This window comes from Mustela lutreola, chromosome X (assembly GCF_030435805.1).
Source record: "Mustela lutreola isolate mMusLut2 chromosome X, mMusLut2.pri, whole genome shotgun sequence".
Classification (NCBI taxonomy): Eukaryota; Metazoa; Chordata; class Mammalia; order Carnivora; family Mustelidae; genus Mustela; species Mustela lutreola.
Genome location: NC_081308.1, coordinates 43,105,813 through 43,127,584, shown reverse-complemented (window position 1 = coordinate 43,127,584; position 21,772 = coordinate 43,105,813). Strand labels below are relative to the sequence as shown.

Below are 21,772 nucleotides of genomic sequence, written 5' to 3'. Positions count from 1 at the left end.
GGCTCCATGCTGGATTTTCTCTCTCCAGGGCACCCAGGTGGCTCAGTCAGTTAAGTGTCTGCCTTTGGCCCAGGTCATGATCCCAGGGTCCTGGGGTTCTTCAGGCTCCCTGCTCAGCAGGCAGTCTTCTTCTCCCTCTCCCTCTGTCTCTCCCCTATCCCCCTATCTAAAAAATAAAATTTTTTTTAAAAAACAGTGTTTTGTCTTGCTCATCTGTCTTTTGTCAGTTTAATTTGCAAGCCCCATGCACTGAACATAAAAGAGTACAGGAAAAGTTTTTCCATCCCTGCAACACTTGAGTAATGGTTTATTAGTTTTATGTTTAGATTGTAGTTTTCCCCTACTAAAAGGCTAATATATATTGCCAAAACAAACAAACAAAAACCAGTAATAGATTTTGCTTTTCCACTTGGATAGTATATTCATTACTCTCCAGTAATAGGGAATCTCACTTTACAGGTGAAATACTTAAGAAATTGTGTAAGGTACATCCATTAAAATAAAAACTTCCTTAATCATATTGACCTATTAAATTTTGACAGAACTGAATGGACTGATGATCTTTTAAAACCAAAATCATCCCAATTTCCACAAAAGTTTAATTTCCCCTGACATAAAATCTAGCCATTAGTTCTAATGATAATGTGATCTTCGTCTCAAAACGCTTAGAAGCCCTCACATGAAATGATTCCAGAAGGACCCATGAGATTATGATGATTCCTCCTCTATCAGGCTCCACCTTATTAACACTTCCAGCTTATCAAATATTGTCAAAAACAACATCGTATGCTCAACAGGTGCAAGTGCATTCTCAAAGAGAATATTCCCAGATAGACCCTTACATGATTTGTCTTTGGGTGACTAGGGTTGTTGGGAAGAGACACCAGTAAAACGACACCTTAGAGCTACACCAGAAAGGACTCTTTCAGGTCTTTTAACTGCAAATACTGCATTTTAAAATATTTCATTTATTCCTTTGAAAGAGAGAGAGAGCACATGCAGAGGGAGCCGCAGGCAGAGGGAGAGGGAGAAGCAGGGCTTCTTGATCCCAGGACCCAGGGTCATGACCTGAGCCGAAAGCAGACACTTAACAGACTGAGCCACCCAGGTGCCCTTAACTACACGTACTGCATTTAACCTCCAGGGTATGCACTCATGAGTACATGAAAGGCATTGTCAGTGATACCATAAAAAATACGTTTGTTCCTCTTCGGTGTGCACCTTGGGATGTTCTTTTGGTGTAATTAGATGGATTTCCTATGCTTGGCATATTAAAATATGCCTATACTTTTTGAGTATACTCATTCAGCCTTTCCAGGCATTCAAAGCTGAACTTCCTTGTGCTCTCATTTTATTACTATTTTGACATATTCCCTTACCAGGAGTATCCAAGACATTATTTCACTATTAGTGCAAGGATTTATGCTCTAGCTAGGAGTTCCTGAACTAGATCATGTTATCCATAATTTATATCAGACTCTGGCTCAAACAGCAAAAGAAACAGCGCAAGCATTAGAAGTATAATAGATGAGCATAAATTTATCAGATAGAAGTTTTATTTGCTCACCAGCCAAAGTTGAGTCTGGGCAATGGGCAACACATTTTATTGCACTCAATGAATACCTTAGAAGTGGAACAATCAATTAACTAAATAGCTGCTTGCTTAACCAATATTGACGAAATTAATCCTCATGAATTGCTCTCCAGGTTGGGCTTAGGCAAATGAAGAAATTGGACATACAGTGGATTTCAACATTTCTTATTGTTATGATGATCATCCTTAGGCTTTTTGCTCTCCTTCGCCACCTAACATCCAGGTTCTTTTTTTTTTTTTTTTAAGATTTTATTTATTTAAGGGCGCCTGGGTGGCTCAGTGGGTTAAAGCCTCTGCCTTTGGCTCAGGTCATGATCTCAGGGTCCTGGGATGGAGCCCAGCATTGGGCTCTCTGCTCAGCAGGGAGCCTGCTTCCCTCCCACCTCTCTCTCTGCCTGCCTCTGCCTACTTGTGATCTCTGTCTGTCAAATAAATAAAATCTTTTGAAAAAAAGATTTTATTTATTTATTTGACAGAAAGACAGCAAGAGAGGAAACACAAGCAGGGGAGTACGAAAGGGAGAAGCAGGTTTCCAGCCAAGCAGGGAGCCCAATGTGGGGCTCAATCCCAGGACCCTGGGATGACGACCCAAGCCAAAGGCAGACACTTAACAACTGAGCCACCCAGTCACCCCTAATGTCCAGGTTCTCAAATGCTGCTGCATAGCCATGATCCCAAAGTTAACTCATGATCAGCATCAGAAGGAACCCGCAACCCTCATGGTCAACCCGGGTGAGTGCTGAGTGACTGAGAGGTGTAGATGAAAAATTCTGGGAAAGTTGCTGGTATCTGGTTAGCAGAGCTGAGACAGAGAAGACAGTGACAGATGTAGCACAGACACAGCCTATCACACATTGCTGGGAATTAAATTCCCAAGGTCCCCTGGGAATCCATAAACATCTACACTGGTTCCCCATCCCCCAGGACCCAGTCTGCTGCCCAAGGGCAGAACACCCCCAGTTGACCTTTTGCTGGTTGCCAGCTTACCCCACAAGAGGAAAACAATGTTCACCACTTCCAAATACGGCTGTGGTTTTCCTTCTTTCCTCTCTGATCTTTCTGCTAGATAAATCCATAGTTTGATAAAATCAATCTGTTACTCGTTTTTTGTGTTCAAGCAAATCAGTGCAATAATAATCAACAATATATCTTTGGGTCATTCTTTTGTTACCAGGTGGATTGGGGAGATCCCCAGGCCCTGAAGCCTCTACCCAGCCCATCCCTGCATGTCACCAAAGGCTTTCTTATTGCAGGAAAGACCAGACATGGTGGTTGAGCAGCACAAGTGGGAAAAGCTTATTAAAGAGAGAGTACACTCTCAAGATGCGAGAGCAGGTGAGCTCCAGGGGAAAGCTGAGCTCCCTGGGGTTTTGAGTCTCTATCTTTCACTTACAGTTGTTCAAGGGGGTGGAATATTTATTACTTGGGGATGGGATTTCTTGGGAGCCTGTTTCATACCTTTCCTCCTTTACTTGGTCAGGGTGTCTGGCTTTCTTTGTCATGGGCCTGTCTGGTTTGATCCAGCTCCTTATGGCTTTGTTTGTGGAATGCTGCCAGGGCAGGTCTCTAACTTTCCCAGAGCAGGCATGACCATGTTCTCTGGCCTCCAGGCTTTCTGTTAAAACCTAACTAACTGGGGTGCCAGGTTAGCTCAGTTATTTGCATGTCTGACTCTTGGTTTCAGGTCAGGTCAAGATCTCAGGGTCCTGAGATAGAGCCTCGCATCTGGCTCTGTGCTCAGTGTGAAGTCTGAGATTCTCTCCCTCTCCCTCCCAACCCCAATAAATAAATAAATAAAATTAGAGAGAGCACAAGACTGGGGGTGGGGAGGGGAAAACAGGGAGAGGGACAAGCAGACCCACACTCAGCAGGGGAGCCAAAGTGAGCAGCTTAACCAACTGTGAGCCACTCAGGTGCCCAACCAGGGGCTTTTATAACAAAACACCACTGTCTTTCCCTATCCCAAACCATCCCCCTCCCATACCATGCCCCATCCCATCTGGTTCCCTTCCCTTCATAGAGGCAACTAAGATTACTGGTGTCTTGTATCTCTTTCTAGAGGTATTCTAGATATGTACACACAAACACTCCTTTACATAAAGTTTGCATAATACTCTGAATCTTGCTTATGTCACTTCACAATATACCTTGGAAATCTTTTTTTTTACTGTCAGTCTAACAAATAAATACATAAATAAATAAAATCTTAAGAAAATGATTGCTTACTCTAACACTTGGACACATGCTATTCTAACCTCTATGGGCCTCATTTTCTTTATCTTGAAAAATGGGGATGTACACTATACACGTAGAGAAAATTAAGAAAGATCACAAAAGTGCCAGTGCCCAGCACTGCATTCTGCACATTTGCAGAAAAGCTGCCTTCCCAGGTGAAGTTGATGATGAAGGTGTTCACATCAGGCACTCTAGAAGTGTTACAGGGTCACCTGGGTGGTTCAGAGGTTAAGTGTCTGCCTTCAGCTCAAGTCATGATCCCAGGATGGTGGCATCAAGCTCTGCACTGGGCTTCCTGCTCAGTGGGGAGTCTGCTTCTCCCTCTGCCTACAGCTCCCCCTGCTTGTGCTCTTGCTCTCTCTCTGGCAAATTAAAAAAAAAAAAATCTTTTTTTTTAAGACTCTTTTTTTTCTCTTAAGATTTTACTTATTTATTTGTCAGAGAGACACACCGAGAGAGAGAACACAAGCAGGGTAACCAGGAGAGGGAGAAGCAGGCTCCCTGTTGAGGAGGGACCCCAAACATGGGGCTCAATCCCAGGACCCTGAGATCATGACCCGAGCCCAAGGCAGACGCATAATGACTGAGCCGCCCAGGCCCCCCAATAAATAAAATCTTTTTTAAAAAGTGTAACAGGTAGAAAGGAGCTTACATGAAATGCTTGGTGGAATCCTAATCAATCAATTAATCATTGTGTGTGTTAAGCTCACTGCTCTGGGAAAGATACAGAAAGACAAGATCCCTTCCTTTAAGGAAACAGTAAGGATTGTGGAGATAAAATACACATATGAACCAATACTTCAAGAATATGACCATGATGGGGGGCACCTGGGTGGCTTGGTCGCTTAAGCGTCTGCCTTCCACTCGGGTCTTGATCCCAGGATCGTGGGATAGAGTCCTGCTTCTCCCTCTCCCTCTGCCACTCCCCCTGCTTGTGCTCTCTCCCTCTCTCTCTGCCAAGTAAGTAAATAAAACCTTTTAAAATAAAAACAATGAATATGGCCATGGTGGAGCTTAACGATATGAATAAACTGTGGGAAGGCAAAGGAGGGTGAGGGGTGCTTAATGCAGGAAGATTTAAAGGTGTGGAGGAACAGAGGCAGACTGACCTGGTCATCGGAAACCTGCATCTTAGCTCCTTCTGGTGCCCAGTCGAATTCCGCAGCATGATGTGTTACAGGTCAATAGCCTAGATTGAAACCTTGAGTGATAGAAGCACTTTGGGCCTCACTTTCCTCACCTGTAAAATAAGAATGACCATACCTACATCAGAGTAGTGTGCTTTACTCGTGATATTTGGTGAAGAGCACTTAGCAGATTTAAAGCAGGAAATTTATAGTAGCTGCTATCATTGCGATTTCAGTTTCCTATCATTGACATTGCCTTTTAGATTTATTTATTTTTATTTTAGAGAGAGAGGAGAGAGAGGTGGGGGAGGCACAGAGGGAGGGAGAGATAGAGAATCCCAAGCCGACCTCACCAAGCACAGAGCCCGACATGGGGCTAAATCCCACGACCCTGAGATCGACCTGAGCAGAGACCAAGAGTCAGATGTTTAGCCAACTGCGCCCCTGACATTTCCTTTCTATTCTTCATTCTCTCACATCCCCTCTTGCAACACCCACTTTGCTCCCCCTTTCATAAAAGTTCCTTGTTCTTCCTGGCTTCTCCTTTTGTTTACAGGGGGCGCCCTCCCCTGTAAACTAACTCCCTCCCCACCCCACCCCCAAACACACGCAGAACTAATCTGTCACTGCCTTGCTTAGCTTTCCGAGGTCTAGATTAAATCAGGACAGTATTTCCAGCATGTTTTTGCCTTTATATAATAGTACTCTTTGCGGACAGCACTGTGTCCTAATGGCTTTTGTAGGCAGAAGCCTCTGATTGGCTTATGAGGCAAGCATACTACTTTAGTAGCCTTTGAGTTTCTTGAGGCCCTCCAGAACAAGGCGCTGAGTCGTCCAGCTAGATCCCCAAAGTCGGAAATTTGGTTTCTCTGGGATAAAGGCCAAGTAGTAGCTCCCCCTGCCGTTCCTGAGTGCACTTGGCTTCTGCACTGTGTGGGTAGGGCCCTAAGAGGAACTGACCTAGGAATGAGAACAAGTCATCTAACAATCTGTGTCCATTGTGAGTCCTTCGGCATCTTGAACAATAAACGTTTGTGGTGACTGAACCCCCTGACAAGAGTCATTCATAACTCCTGGATTTATGTGTTTGGCTGGGCAAGTGAACACAGGTGCACCTGTGTAAGTATCAAGGCCCCCGAATCTTGTACTGGGTGACTTCCAGCGTGTTTTTCAAGTTTTCAAAACTTGCGCTGACCAGGGCAGAGTCAGCTTTATCCTGGGCCCTTGTAAGAGAGCTTCGATTGTGTGGGAATGTGTGGAGATTATTTTTTTAATAAAAGCCAAGTGTTCCCTGTGGACCAATTCCTTAATTTCACAGTGAAATAGTGCCTGTGCCAGGTTTGACTTATTGTTTCTTTAAACACCGCACCTACTTTCAGGTTTATTAGTCTCATTAAAGATACTCTGCTTCTCTTTTTCACGCCCGCCTCCTTAAAGGCAAAGAAGGGCTCAGTGGGGGGGCGTCTGGCGCCCCCTGTAGAGTCCCCTTCCTCTCTGCGGAAGGGGCTGCCTTTCCACAGGGGGCATCGAAAAACAAGCCAACTATCCCCTTCCGGCTTTTGCTATGGAGATTATGAACGCGTATATGAAATCTAATAACTTCGGTTATGGTTTCCAGGTAGCAGTGGTGGTGAACGGCTTATCCTGCTGACAAACGTGCTTCATGAAGATCTGCCCTTACCCCGGGCACTGGAAAAGATAAACAGGATAATCCGAAAGACTCCTATGCAGTCACAGGAACCTGGAGCCATCTGGTTGGGACAAAAATAAATCCGTGAACCTCCAGGGACTTGGGCAACTGAAATGACATGACTCGCACAGAAGAGCATGGGGAGACCGGCAGCAGGGACCACGGAAGCCACTCTAACTAACACACATGGAGCAAAGGACTTCTAGAATAAAATGCCTTTTATTTTCTGGGACTAAAGCCCAGACAGTAACTTAAAAGTCTCCCAGCTTGATAGAGACAAATCAAAACATGAACTGATTGGAGGAGAAGCTCTTTTCTGGTACAGAAACACAACACAACACAACAGAAACTAGAAGTGTCATTTAATTGGCATTTAGCAAAGAGGGCTCAGCCAAGCAGAATTATTCGGCTGCCTTGTGTCAAGATGCTCCTCTCTGAGAATTCTGTGTGGAGTTACATTTTTACATATGCTTCGGGTTCTAGATTGAGCAAATCACAATTTTGCAGTATTTGGGACATAGTCATACTAAAAATTGTTTGTTGTTTATCTGAAATTCAAATTTCACAGGGCATCCTATATTTTATCTGGCAGTCCCACTGTGACAATCAACGAAAACCACCCAAATAAGAACAACAACTAAAAAAAAAAGCGATTTATTTAGAACTTGCTGTAGCAAGGGAGTCAGGCATCATCGATTACGGTTGGCAGAGATGCAAAGCAGGCAGCAGAGTGGGAAAGTTTGGGTTTTTTTTTTAAGATTTTATTTATTTATTTGTGAGAGAGAGAGAGCACACAGGCAGGCTGAGTGGCAGCAGAGGCAGAGGGAGAAGCAGGCTCCTCGCTGAGCAAGGAGCCCGATGTGGGACTCGATCCTAGGACTCTGGGATCATGACCTGAGCCGAAGGCAGCTGCTTAACCAACTGAGCCACCCAGGCGTCCCTGGGAAAGTTTTATAGTGAAAAAAAAAAAAAAAAGACGTCAGGTATGCCCTGTGGAAAGAAATGAAGACAAACCAAATGAGAAAAGCAAAGGCCATTTATTCTGAGCTTCTGAGAGCAAGAGTGTCATACACCATCACTTGCCTTTCAGCAGAGACTCAAAGGCAGACAGAGAAGGTAAAGCTTTCTAGTAAAAAAGAGAAGGCTTCAGGCGTGCCCTGATGGGAGGCCATTGGCATGGGGAAGCTGTAGGCAGATTAACAAGAAGCAGGGCTTCCTAGATGATTAGTTCGGGGTACATACTTCGCTTTCTCCCGTTGGTCCAAATTTAGAAGCCGGAGAATGAAGGAAGCTTGTCAGTTACTAATCAAGTCCTGGCCATTTAGGGCTGGTTGTTACAAAAGGTGTATGATTTATAGCAGGCTGGCTTCCCATATTGTTTATTGTTGATAAGGGTCTGTTTTCCTGGGCAGGTTGCTGCAGATTGTAGAGCCAAGTTCTTTTTTTTTTTTTAAGATTTTATTTATTTATTCATGAGACAGAGAGAGAAAGAGAGGTTGAGGGAGAATCAGGCTCCCAGCAGAGTAGGGAGCCAGATGTGGGACTCAATCCCAGGACTCTAGGATCATGACCTGAGCTGAAGGCAGAGACACCCAGGTGTCCCCAAGTTCTATTTTTATATGTGGTCTGATCACTGCCCATTTGTATATGCTGTCTCTCGGTTCTGATGGGAGGCTGTTGGTAGGAAAAGCTGGAAGTGGGCTGTGGGGCGCCTGGGTGGCACAGTCCGTTAAGCGTCTGACTCTTGGTTTCAGCTCAGGTCGTGATCTCAGGGTCCTGAGACAGAGTCCTGCCTTGGGCTCCATGTTCAGTGCAGAGGCTGCTTAGGACTCTCTCGTGCTCTGCCCCTCCCCCACCCCCAAATAAATTATTATTTTTTTATAAGCTGGAGCATGGCTACTAAGAAGCCGGATCTTATGTGATTGGTTTGGGAAGTAGATTTGGCTTTCCCTGTTGAGTACTGAGTTGAAAGCTGGAGCCAACAAGAGGGAAGCTGGCAGCTGTTGATGAATTTCTGATGGTTTGGGGCAAACTGCAACAAAGGTTGTGGGTTGACCTGCCATGCAGGATGCAGGTAACCTGGCAAAGGACCTGAATAGACATTTCTCTAAAGATCTACAAATGACCACGAAGCACATGAAGACATGCCCAACTGTCCTTAGGAATCAGGGAAAATGCGTATCAAAACCACAGTGAGATACCACTTCACACCCACTAGGATGGCAATAATTTAAAGACAGACAATAAGTGTTGACAGGCAGGGAAATGGGAACCTTCATACATTGCTGATGGGAGTATAAAATGGTGCAGCTGGGGTAGAAAACAGGTCAGCGGTTCCCCAAAAAGTTAAACATTGAACTGCCATATGACCCAGCATCCTGTTCTTTGGTATACACCCGAGAGAAATGAAAACATATGTCCACACAAAAGATTTGTACACAAATGTTCACAGCAGCATTATTTACAGTCACCAAAAATGGAAATCACCTAACTGTCCATCTGCCGATGAACAGATACACAAAATGTGGCGCACCAATACAACAGAATATTATTCAGCCAAAGTAAAGCACTAATACTTGGTATAACATGGTCCAACCTTGAGAACATTATGCAAAGTGGAGGAAGCCAGGCACAAAAGGCTGCATTTTGTACAATGCCACTGAAATAAAATGGTCAACATAAGCAAATCCATAGAGACAGAAAAGAAGTTAGCAACGACCAGGGCCTGGGAGGAGGGGAGAATGGGCCAAATGACTGCTTATGGGTACAGGATTTCTTTGGGAGGTGATGAAAATGTTCTAGAATTAGTTACTAGTGATGGTTGCACATTTTTGTGAATATACTAAAAAGCACACTGAATTATACAGTTTTAAAAATGCTATGATTCTCTTTAGAGGCACGTTGTGTAGTTACCTCTTGGGATGAGAGAGGCGTGTCTTCTAACTTTTGCAGCTTTCCTGAATGTACATCCTTCTGGACACCTGCATAGTATAGACCCTCTTTTGGTCTCTTGATTGTCTCGTCTTCTTCTTCAGACACACCTCCACTATCTTCTATCTTGGTACATGAGTCCATTAGTTATGACCACCAAATGCTGATGGAGGCCCAAAGAGAGGATGTGAGAAGGTACCAAGGGCCACTTTGTAAAATAAAATATTTTAAGTGATACTGTAAGAACCACAGAATATTCTCGATTTAGGAGTTAATGTTTTCTTCTTTCTTTCCCTTCTGCTTTTATCTCTCTATGGACTTGGAAAATATAAACTGCCATAGACTCTTGTAGTTTTTTTTTTAATTAAAGATTTAAAAAATTATTTGTTTGACACACAGAGAGACACAGCGAGAGAGGGAACACAAGCAGGGGAAGTGGGAGAGGGAGAAGCGGGCTCCCCGCAAAGAGGCCAATGTGGGGCTTGATCCTAGGACCCTATGATCATTATCCGAGCTGAAGGCAGACGCCAAACGACGGAGCCACCCAGGCTCCCCAGCTTCTTGTACTTTTCTTAATCACATTAGGCAGACCTGCAAGGCCCTAAATTACAGCTCTAATGCCCTTCTGCTCCCTCTGCTTCACCATCTACAAATATTTAGCCCGTCTTTAATTTCTCTCAAGCAGGGCCTTCCAAAAATGACTGATCCACCTATCTCTAATAAGTTGCTTGATTTTTTAAAAAAAAGATTCTATTTATTTATTTGGCAGACCGAGATCACAAGTAGGCAGCGAGGCAGGCAGAGAGAAAGGAGGGAAGCAGGCTCCCTGCTGAGCAGAAGGTCGGATGCGGGGCTTGACCTGAGCTGAAGGCAGAGGCTTTAACCCACTGAGCCACCCAGGTGCCCCAAGTTGCTTGATTTTAAGATAAGACCTTCATGGTTGTTTTTTTTTTTTTTTTAAGATTTATTTATTTATTTATTTGACAGACAGAGATCACAAGTAGGCAGAGAGGCAGGTAGAGAGAGAGGGGTAAGCAGGCTCCCCGCTGAGCAGACAGCTCAATCCAAGAACCCTGGGACAATGACCGGAGCCGAAGGCAGAGGTTTTAACCCACTGAGCCACCCAGGCGCCTGAGTTTCATGTTTTATCTTTTTCCCTACCACTAACATTTTACCAAAGGTCTAATATATAGAACATAATATATGTTCTAAACCAGCCATCCTCAACCCCAGATACGTGTTCAGATAATCTGGGAAATGAGTTTTGAATGTTGATGCCTGAACCCCAGACCCAGCTTGATTGGTAATAAGGTGGGCCTGATAATTGGTATTTTTAAAAGTTCACCTAGACAATTCCAAGGGGCAGACAGGGTTAATGAAAACTGTATTTTAAAATAATTTATTTTTTTTTTTAAGATTTTATTTATTTATTTGACAGAGAGAGATCACAAGTAGGCAGAGAGGCAGGCAGAGAGAGATAGGAGGAAGCAGGCTCCCCACTGAGCAGAGAGCCCGATGCGGGGCTCGATCCCAGGACCCTGAGATCATGACCTGAGCCGAAGGCAGTGGCTTAACCCACTGAGCCACCCAGGCGCCCCGAAAATAATTTATTATTTTTAAATTTAGATTTACTAAATATATTTTTATCAAGCAATATAGCTATAAAGTTCTAAAAGTCTAGTGATACTTTCTTTTTTTTTAAAGATTTTATTTATTTATTTGACAGAGAGAGATCACAAGTAGGCAGAGAGGCAGGCAAAGAGAGAGAGAGAGAGAGAGAAGGAAGCAGGCTCCCTGCGGAGCAGAGAGCCCGACTCAGGGCTCGATCCCAGGACCCTGAGATCATGACCCGAGCCGAAGGCAGCGGCTTAACCCACTGAGCCACCCAGGCGCTCCTAGTGATACTTTCTAAGGCTTTTAAAAATGCAATGTCTGGGGTCCCTGGGTGGCTCAGTGGGTTAAAACCTCTGCCTTCAGCTTGGGTAGTGGTCCCGGGGTCCTGGGATTGAGCCTCACATCAGGCTCTCTGCTCAGCGGGGAGTCTGCTTTCCCCCCTCTCTCTGCCTACTTGTGATCTCTGTCTGTCAAATAAATAAATAAAATCCTAAATAAATTACTTAATTAAAAAAAATAAAAATGCAATGTCTTTTCTTTAAAGAATTTGTTTGTCAGAGAGCGCACAAGCAGAGGAGCAACAGGCAGAGGGAGAAGCGGGCACCCCACTGATCAGGGAGCCCAAAATGGAGCTTGATCCCAGGACCCTGGGATCATGACCTGAGCCGAAGGCAGACACTTAACCGACTGAGCCACCCAGGTGCCCCCAAAAATGCAATGTCTTGTTCTACTCTTACCCATCTCTGATTCTCATTCCCCAGAGGCAACCACATTCAACCCTTTTAACTCTTTCCTTAAATTATTTGCCTCTATTTATCAGTGCTATTATTATACTGATATTTATTATTTTCAATTTTATCTATTATAAATTGACTTGCTACTATAGAAGATAAAGATCTACCTCTTTTCTTCCAGCATTTTGCACACATGCTTTGCCTTCCTCCCATCTTCCCAGCAGATTTAGATCATGGTTTGGGGTTAAAGCAATAATCAGTGTTAACATAATTATGGCCACGTAAATATAATAAAATGGCAAACGTGTACCCTAACATATCAATAATTAACTTAAATATAAATAGTTTAATTATACCAATTAAAAGAGATATTAGCAGCATAGATTTAAAAAATTAATCTAATCATATACTGTCTGTAAGAAACCCACTTCAGGGATACCTGGGTGTCTCAGGTGGTTAAGCATCTGCCTTTGGCTCAGGTCATGATTCCAGGGTCCTGGGATCGAGCCCCACATCGGGCTTCCTGCTCAGTGGGGAGCCTGCCTCTCCCTCTCCCTCTGCTGCTCTTCCTGCTTGTGCTCTCTTGCACTCTGTCAAATAAATAAATAAAGTCTTTGAAAAAATAAAAAGGAAAAGAAACCCACTTCAAATACAATCATATAGGTAGGTGAAAAGTAAAAGGATAGAAATATGAATATAATGCAAACATTAATTTTTTAAAAGCAGGAGTGACTGTATTAATATTAAAGTAGACTTCAGGGCGCCTGGGTGACTCAGTGAGTTAAGCCTTTGCCTTCGGCTCAGGTCATGATCTCGGGGTCCTGGGATCGAGTCCCACATTGGGCTCTCTGCTTGGCAGGGAGCCTGCCTTCTCCTCTCTCTCTCTCTCTGCCTGTTTGTGATATCTCTCTCTCTCTCTCTGTCAAATAAATAAATAAATAAATAAATCTTTAAAAAAATAAAGTAGACTTCAGAGCAAAGATAATTACTAGAAACAAAGGACATTACATAATGGTAAAAGAAGCAGTTCACTAAGAAGAGATACTGAGGCAGAAAAAGCATCTACAAAATCCAGAACCCATCCATGATTGTTAAAAAAAAGAAAACTCATCAAACTAGGAATAGAGAAAAATTTCCTTGACTTGATAAAGAATATTTATAAAAAACTTGTAATTAATATTGTATTTAATAGGGAAAGACTGAATGCTTCTCCCATAAGATGAGGAACAAAGCATCTTTCTTTTTTTTTTAAGATTTTATTTATTTATTTGACAGAGAGAGATCACAAGTAGGCAGAGAGGCAGGCAGAGAGAGAAGGGGAAGCAGGCTCCCTGCCGAGCAGAGAGCCTGATGTGGGGCTCGATCCCAGGACCCTGAGATCATGACCTGAGCTGAAAGCAGAGGCTTAACCCACTGAGCCACCCAGGTGCCCCTACCCATCTTTCTTATTCAACATTCTACTTAAAGCTGTTAACAGTGGAATAAGACAAAAAGGCAAAAGAAAAAATAGAATAAATTTTAAAATGCAGATTTTTTTGTCTTTACTGCATTTATTTTTTATTTTTTTTATTTAACATGTAATGTATTATTTGTTTCAGGAGTACAGGTTTGTGATTCATCAGTCTTACACAACACCCAGCGCTCATCACAACAAATACCCTTCCCAATGTCCATCACCCAGCCACCCCATCCCTTTCACTCCCCTCCCCTTCAGCAACCCTCAGTTTGCTTCCTGGATTAAGAGTCTCCTCTAGTTTCATCTTGTTTCATTTTTCCCTCTCTTCTCCTATGATCCTCTGCCTCATTTCTTAAATTCTGCATATCAGAGAGATCACATGATAATTGTCTTTCTCCGACTGACTTATTTTGCTCAGCATAATACCCTCTGGCTCCATCGATGTCATTGCAAATGGCAAGATTTCATTTTTGATGGTTGTGTAATATTCCATTGTATACATATACCACATCTTTTTTTTTCCCCCTCAGGTAAAGGTTATATTTGAGAGACATAAATATAGACAGAATAAAATTTTACTTCCCCAACACAAATCTTCCACAAAACTGCCTTGTATATAAACCTCTTCCCCAATATCTATGGCATTCTTCTATCATACTGATGTTGTGATGGCCTACGAAATGCTCTCTACACTTGTTGCCCCCCAACTCTGGCCTTATTTTCATTCATATATAAATTTTTAAATTATCTGCTAGTCCCCCTACACACACACCTCTTGTAGCCCTAACTGATGTCTTTCCCACTGATAAACCCCCAAAAATGTCTATAGCTCTCATTGCCAGACCAATAACACCTTTTGTATCCTCCAGTCTATCACTTAAGTCTAAGCGAGCCAATGGATCATGATGCTATTTGAGGGTTGGGAATGGGACTAATATAATTATCTTATTCCCAAAAGAGCCCAGCCCCATGTTAGGACTCAATAATTGAAGTAACTCTGGAAGATTTTCCAGAGTTTAATAAAAATTAAATTCCTTGATTCTACTGAGAAAATATTGCACTCTTCCAAAAAGAAGAATGGCCTCAGTTTATACTAATTTTATACCACATCTTTTTTATCCATTCATCTGTCGATGGACATCTGGGCTCTTCCCATAGTTTGGCTATTGTGGACATTGCTACTATAAACACTGGGGTGCAGGTGCCCCTTCGGATCACTGTATTTGTATCTTTGGGGTAAATACAGTGTAATTGCTGGGTCATAGGGTAGGTGTATTTTCAACTTTTTTAGGAACCTCCATACTGTTTTCCAGAGAGGCTGCACCAGCTTATGCAGATTTTTTTAAAATGAAGAAATAAAAGTATCCCTATTTGTAAAGCTCTGTATAAGTAATCCCAAGAAATCTACAAAACAAACCAACCTTCTAAAACCTCCTCCCAGAACTAATAAGTGAGTTTGGCAAGGTTTCAGAATACAAAGTCAGCACTCAAAAACCAATTGTATGTATGTATGTTTTATATATATATACATACATACAACAAACTTGTGAAAACCAAAATTTAAAACACAGTACCACTTATGTTTGTGTCAAAGAAAATGAAATACTTAGATATACAGTTGAACCTTGAACAATGCAGGGGCTAGGGTGCTGACCCCTGTGCAGCTGAAAATCTCTGTATAACTTTTGACTCCCCAAAAATGTAACTACTAATAACCTACCATTGACCAGAAGCCTTACAATAGCATAAACAGTCAATTAACACATATTTTGTGTATTGTTATGTGTATCATATACTGTATTCTTACAACAAAGTTAGCTAGAGAAAAGAAAATGTTTTTAAGCAAACCATAAAAGGAAATACATTTACAATACTGTACTGTAAAATATCCAGATATAAATAGACCCATGCAGTTCAAACCCATGTTGTTCAAGACATAACTATAAGATCTACAAGTGTGTACAGGACCTGTATGCTGAAAATTATAAAATGCTGATGAAAGAAATCAAAGACCTAGATAAATGGAGAAATATGCCATGTTTATAGATTGAAAGATCCAAAATAATAAAGCTGCCAATTCTCTCCAAATCTATAGGTTTAATGTATTCCCTATCAAGGTGTTCTGTAGACAAGCTTATTCTAAAATTTATATGGAGGGGTGCCTGAAGTCAGTTAACTGTCTGTCTTCAGTTCAGGTCCTGATCCCGGGGTCCCAGGATGAAGCCCCGTGTAGTGTAGGGTTCCCTGCTCAGTGGGGAGTGTGCTTCTCCTTCTCCTTTTGCCCCCCCCCACTCATGCTCTCTCTCCCTCTCTCAGATAATTAAATCTTAAAAGTAAAATAAAACAAAATAATATTTATATGGAAAGGCACAAACCTTAAGATAGCAATATTAAAATAAAATTTTAAATAAAACATACTTAATTTTTAATTTAAATTTAGTTTTAAGCTAATTTCAAAATATTTAATTAAAAATAAAATGATTTTTTTTTAAGATTTTTATTTATTTATTTGACAGAGAGAAATCACAAGTAGTCGGAGAAGCAGGCAGAGAGAGAGAGGGAAGCAGGCTCCCTGCTGAGCAGAGACCCCCGATGCGGGACTCGATCCCAGGACCCCGAGATCATGACCTGAGCCGAAGGCAGCGGCTTAACCCACTGAGCCACCCAGGCGCCCCAAAAATAAAATGATTTTTTAAAAAGAATAAGTTGGGAGGGATCACTCTACCTGATGAAGTGCTTACTACATAGCTATAGTAATCAAGGTAATTACTGTATTAACAGAGATACAGATATAATCAATGGAACAGAATCAAAAACCCATAAATAGACCCACACAAATAACACCCAACTGTTTTTTGACAAAGATGCAAAAACAATCCAAGGGAGGAACCATAGCCTTTTCTTTTCTTTTTTAATATTTTACTTATTTATTTGACAGAGAGAGATCACAAGGAGGCAGAGAGGCAGGCAGAGAGAGAGGGGGAAGCAGGCTCCCCACTGAGCAGAGAGCCTGATGTGGGGTTTGATCCCAGGACCCTGAGATCATGACCCGAGCCAAGGGCAGAGGCTTAATCCACTGAACCACCCAGGCGCCCCAACCATAGCCTTTTCAACAAATGGTGCTGGAGCAACTGGATATCTACAAGCAAAACAAAACAAACGAAACAAAACAAAAAAACCCTTAACCTGAACCACAAACCTTGTACAATTAACTGAAAATGGATCATGGAGTTAATGTAAAATGTAAAACTGTTTTAGAAACAAGCTTTTAGAATCAGAACATAGGAAAAAATCTTTGGGACCTCAGACTCAATAAAAGTTCTTAAACTTGACACCAAAAGCACAATCCTTAAAAGGAAAAATTGATGATTGGACTTTATCAAAATTAAAGACAGTTTCCATTGAAAGACTCTGTTAAAAAGATGAAAGATGGGGCACCTGGGGGGCTCAGTGGGTTAGGGCCTCTGTCTTCAGCTCAGGTCATAATCCTGGGGTCTTGGCATCGAGTCCCACATCGGGCTCTCTGCTCAGTGGGGAGCCCGCTTCCCCTTCTCTCTCTGCCTGCCCCTCTGCCTACTTGTGATCTCTCTCTCTGTCAAATAAATAAATAAATAAATAATTTTTTTAAAAAAGATGAAAGATGGGGTGCCTAGGTGGCTCAGTCATTAAATGTCTGCCTTTGGTTCAGGTCATGATCCTAGGGTCCTGCAATGGAGCCCCTCATTGGGCTCCCTACTTGGCAGGAAGCCTGCTTCTCCCACTCCTTCTGCTTGTGTTCCCTCTTTCGCTGTGTCTCTTTCTGTCAAATAAATAAATAAAATCTTTTTAAAAATAAATAAAGTATAACTATCCTAAATACCTAGTATAATATTTAAAAAAACAAAAAAAGGGATGCCTGGGTGGCTCAGTTGGTTAAGCGGCTGCCTTCAGCTCACATCATGATCCCAGCATTCTGGGATCGAGTCCCACATCGGGCTCCTGCTTCTCCCTCTGTCTCTGCCTGCTACTCTCTCTGCCTGTGTGTGCTCTCTCTCTCTCTCTCTCTCATGAATAAATAAATAAATAAAATCTTTTTTTAAAAAAGATGAAAAGACTTGTTACAGACTGGGAGAAAATATTTGCCGGCCCCATATCCGACCAAGGCCTTCTATCTAGTATATATAAAAACCTCTCAGAGCACAACAATAAAAAGCAAACAATCCACGTAGGAATGGCAAAAGACATGAACATACATTTCACCAAAAAGGAAATATAGATGGTAAGCAAGTATCTGGAAAAATGTTCAACATCACTAGCCATTAGAGAAATGTAAATTAAGACCAACATGTGGGGCGCCTGGGTGGCTCAGTGGGTTAAACCTCTGCCGTCGGCTCAGATCATGATCTCAGGGTCCTGGGATCGAGCCCCGCATCGGGCTCTCTTCTCAGTGGGGAGCCTGCTTCCTCCTCTCTCTCCGCCTGCCTCTCTGCCTACTTGTGATCTTTGTCTGTCAAATAAATAAAATAAAATCTTAAAAAAAGAAAGACCAACATGTGCTATCACCAGGCACCTATTAGAACAGTTGAAATAACAAAATAGTGATAAATACCAAATACTGCTGAGGACACAGAGAAACTGGATCTCCACACATTGCTGGTGTGAATGTAGGATGGTACAGCCAGTTTGGAGAAGGGGCGGTGATAGAGTGAATACAAAGAGGTAACATGAACGGGTTCTTCGGTGGTGATGGACCAGTTCTGGATCTTGACTGTGATAGTAGCATAAAACTACACACATACACACAAATGCAGGTTTTTTAATGGTAAAAACTGAATGAGGTCTATATTCTAACAGTAATATACCAATGTCAGTTTCCCAGTTTTGATAGTATACTATAGCTAGGTAAGATGTCACCATTGGGAGAAGCTGGATGAGGCTGAGGTTATCCTATTTTTGTAATTTCCTGCAAGTCTATACTTATTTCAAAATAAAAAAAACCTTTAAGAAATCTATTGCCCCTCCCCAAAAGTCTGCCCCTTCTGACCATTAGGCTGGGCTTCCTGTGACCTAAGCTGGCCAGTCAGCATCAGCCTCCCTCTTAGGCACAATATTTGGATAAAGAGAGATCACATTACACAAGTCAGCCAGTCAGAGTTCCCCTTGGGAACTTTCTTGCCAACCAAGGAAGAAAACATGAGGAGCCCTGATAATGCAATTTGAGCCCCTAGATCCAGCTGTGTCTCAAAGCATAGAACACTGCATTTCCCAATTGTGCAAGCTAGTAAATTCCTCTAAAAACATCAGTGTATGATAGGGAGGATCCAAAAGGCCAGCAGTCACAATAATTATGAACTACAGTTTTTGCCTTGTTTCTGTTTCCTTCTATCAAGTCACTCTGAGTCTCTGAAAACATGGGCTAGAAATTGAGCCACATCCATTAAAGAGCTTAGATGGAAATAATGATGGTGCAGTTAGCATCCATGTAATGTTTGAGTGTAGAAATTTTCTGTGAATGCCTGAAATTATACCACAAAGAAATCTCCCTACCCTGTGCAGATAATGGGCCCCTCTGCCAATGAAATTCATTTCTGCTTAAGTTGAATGCAATAAACGCATAACACAAGGAAGCAGATGGAAGATCAGAGTCAGAAGTTAAGTCAACTTTTCCAGGTGTCAAGGAAGAGAATTTTAGAGAAATATAAAACAGATCTGAATCAAGTAAAAGGTGTTTAACTAGAGAAAAATATCCATATGGAAGATTATTATCTTGGGACAACAAGACAGCCTCAGTTGCCTAGGTGACTCCCACGGGAAGATGTTAGCCATGTGGCTTTCTTTATAATCTGGCAGGATAAGCTATTATCTCCAGGGTCTGACATCAGGAGCTTCATATAAATGGCCCTTATTTGCCATCTTCCAGGGCATGGCAACATAAGTTCAATTAAGACAAGCCAGGGCCAAGGGGTGCCTGGGTGGCTCAGTGATTAAGCGTCAGCCTTTAGCTTGGGTCATGGTCCCGAGGTCCTGGGATCGAGTCCCACATGAGGCTCCCTGCTGCTTCTTCCTCTCCCACTCCCCCTGCGTTTGTTCTCTATCTCGCTGCCTCTCCCTGTCAAATAAATAAATAAAATCCTAAAAAAAAAAAAAAAAAAGACATGCCAGAGCCTAGAAGTAGACTCACTAAACCCTTCTCACAATGGAGCTGGCTCACCTTCAGATGTGGAGGCCAGGTGAATATAATGCCGAAGAGTTGTGACAGCAAATGGCAGAGGGCAGTCCAGGTCAGTAGTTAGGTGAGTTGGGTGAGGTGGCAGAGAAAGCTCCAATTTGAAGTGCCAAGCATTCTACCTAGTTCTCAGGGTATAGTTGTGTAGTTCAAGGAGCAGGCTACATATGGATGTGACTCTTGGAAGTCTAAGCAGGTTGTCAGTCAGACTTGGGGGCATCTTACAACAGGGGGCAAGACTATGGGTACTGGACTGGCTATGGTAACCAAAACTTGATTCCATGGTAGTCAGTTGGGGAAAGGTATTAGGACATACTGGAAAGAAATAAGCACAGAGCTCTAATCTGAATTAATCCAGGGGAAGAGATATACCATCATGACAGATACTCAGGCTAAAGAAACCGAACAGAAGCCCAGTTCTGTGAAATGGGCTAAAAAGACCCAGAAATCAACTTAGAAGCAAGCAGAGAGGGGCCTGTGTGGCTCAGTCGGTTGTGTGTCTGCCTTCGGCTCAGGTCATGATCCCGGGGTCCTGGGACCTGGCCCCAGGTTGGGATCCTGCTCAGCAGGGAGTCTGCTTCTCCCTCTTCCTCTGCCTGCTGCTCCCCCTGCTTGTGCTCTCTCTCACTCTGTCAAATAAATAAATAAAATCTTAAAAAAAGAAAAGAAGCAATTTCCACTGAGAACAGATAGCATTTGTAGAAAATGAGGTAAGATTTAGCTTCTAGGTGGAAATTGAGGGGCCCCTTTTGGGGAAAAAAGGGGTACTAGTGACTGGGAACCCAGCTAGGAACATCAAGTTACCATCCTGAAACCTCCCTCAGGTCTATGTATGCCACTATTAAAGCTGGATTTTGTTTTTAGCAAAGGGCTATTCCATTCCTTTTAAGAAAATTTTCTATTAGTATAGGTGTCATAATTTAAATGGTTATCAGCCATTTATACCTTAGTATGAATTTGCTTACATTTTTCCTTCCTGAAAGCAGGTTTTGATGGGAATTGGAAGAAATTATTCTATAGCAGAGTCTTACTGAGAGGCTATGAGCCAGGCACTGTGCTATGCACTAGGGATACGAAGATGAGGCAAAGCACATACGCTTCATCTCTGAAGAATTTTATAAGCCTCTATATTAAAGTTGGGAAGGAAGCCACTAAAGGAAAAAATATGTGCAGGAGGAAATTTGGGTTGACTATAAACAAATATTTTCTTATTTTCCAGTGTTTCCAAGTATGACTCATTTCTCCATGGAAATCCCACAAATGAGCCTTGCCATTTTTTCACAGCCCTTAGCACAACATCCCTAATTCTTCAAATAGCATGAGGGCTTCTGTGTCCATGCTTACAGTCAGGAGCAGAGATGCTGGGAAGATCATTTTGTTCCACCTACTTGGATTTATTGACAAGGAAAACCCGGTCTAAAGAGATAAAGCAGCCAGAAGAAATCATGAAGGGAGTTCATGGCAGAAGCTCATGGATTTCTCAAAGCCTCTCTTTAGAACCTTCTCAACTACATCATAGCATCTCCTAACAATAAGCCAGGAATGCTGTAATGACAGAGAAACCCCAGATCACTTGTTTTCCAATGTCTACCACATACACTTCAAACCCTCTGGCCTGGCTTTCAAAGCCTTCCGCTCTCTCTGCTCTACATGACTGCACTACTTGATCTTTCATTACTCATCTACTTCAATTATTTGACTCTTATATCACCTGTGCTTTTCTATTTCCATGCCCTTGCCTATGCCCTCCTTTCCCCCAGATATCCTGCTACCACCATCTCCAGGCAAAGAATTCGTACCAATTCTTCAGTGCATCCCATTCATAAAGACATCCACAGTCTCACCCACCAGTGAGTCATCTCTAACTATCTTTGTGCTTGTACCATTCCAATGGCTCTTACCACATAGTACCTCAGATGTATTTTGTTAACTGTCTTATCTGTCCTAATGAAAGACATGGACTCTAATGCATATCTGGAACTCCTCCAGAATTCCCAGCACGGTAAATTCCGGGCCTCAAAGATATCTGATAAATGAATGAATGAATGAATGAATGAATTGAGCTGAATTGAATTGAACTGAATTAACTTGAATTCCTGTGGTTGACCAAAAGGTGGAGATCAAATCACAGCAATGCTGTTTTAAAGTTTAGCCAGGCTGGGACAGACTAGATAGGCAAGAGAAGG

The 21,772-nt window shown here is 42.4% G+C and overlaps 1 protein-coding gene across 2 annotated transcripts in view; it reads right to left on the bottom strand.

Annotated features, from left to right (window-relative positions):
* The window catches only part of PAGE4 (PAGE family member 4), a 158,835-nt gene that overhangs the window by 125,185 nt on the left and 11,878 nt on the right, over positions 1-21,772 (bottom strand). Inside the window, exon 2 of one of the 2 annotated variants that reach the window (XM_059157817.1) lies at positions 4,939-5,069. The exons of the other annotated variant lie outside the window; for it this stretch is intronic. The gene's annotated coding sequence lies outside the window, so the exon portion shown is untranslated. The remainder of the gene's footprint in view (positions 1-4,938; positions 5,070-21,772) is intronic. 2 annotated transcript variants of the gene reach the window in all.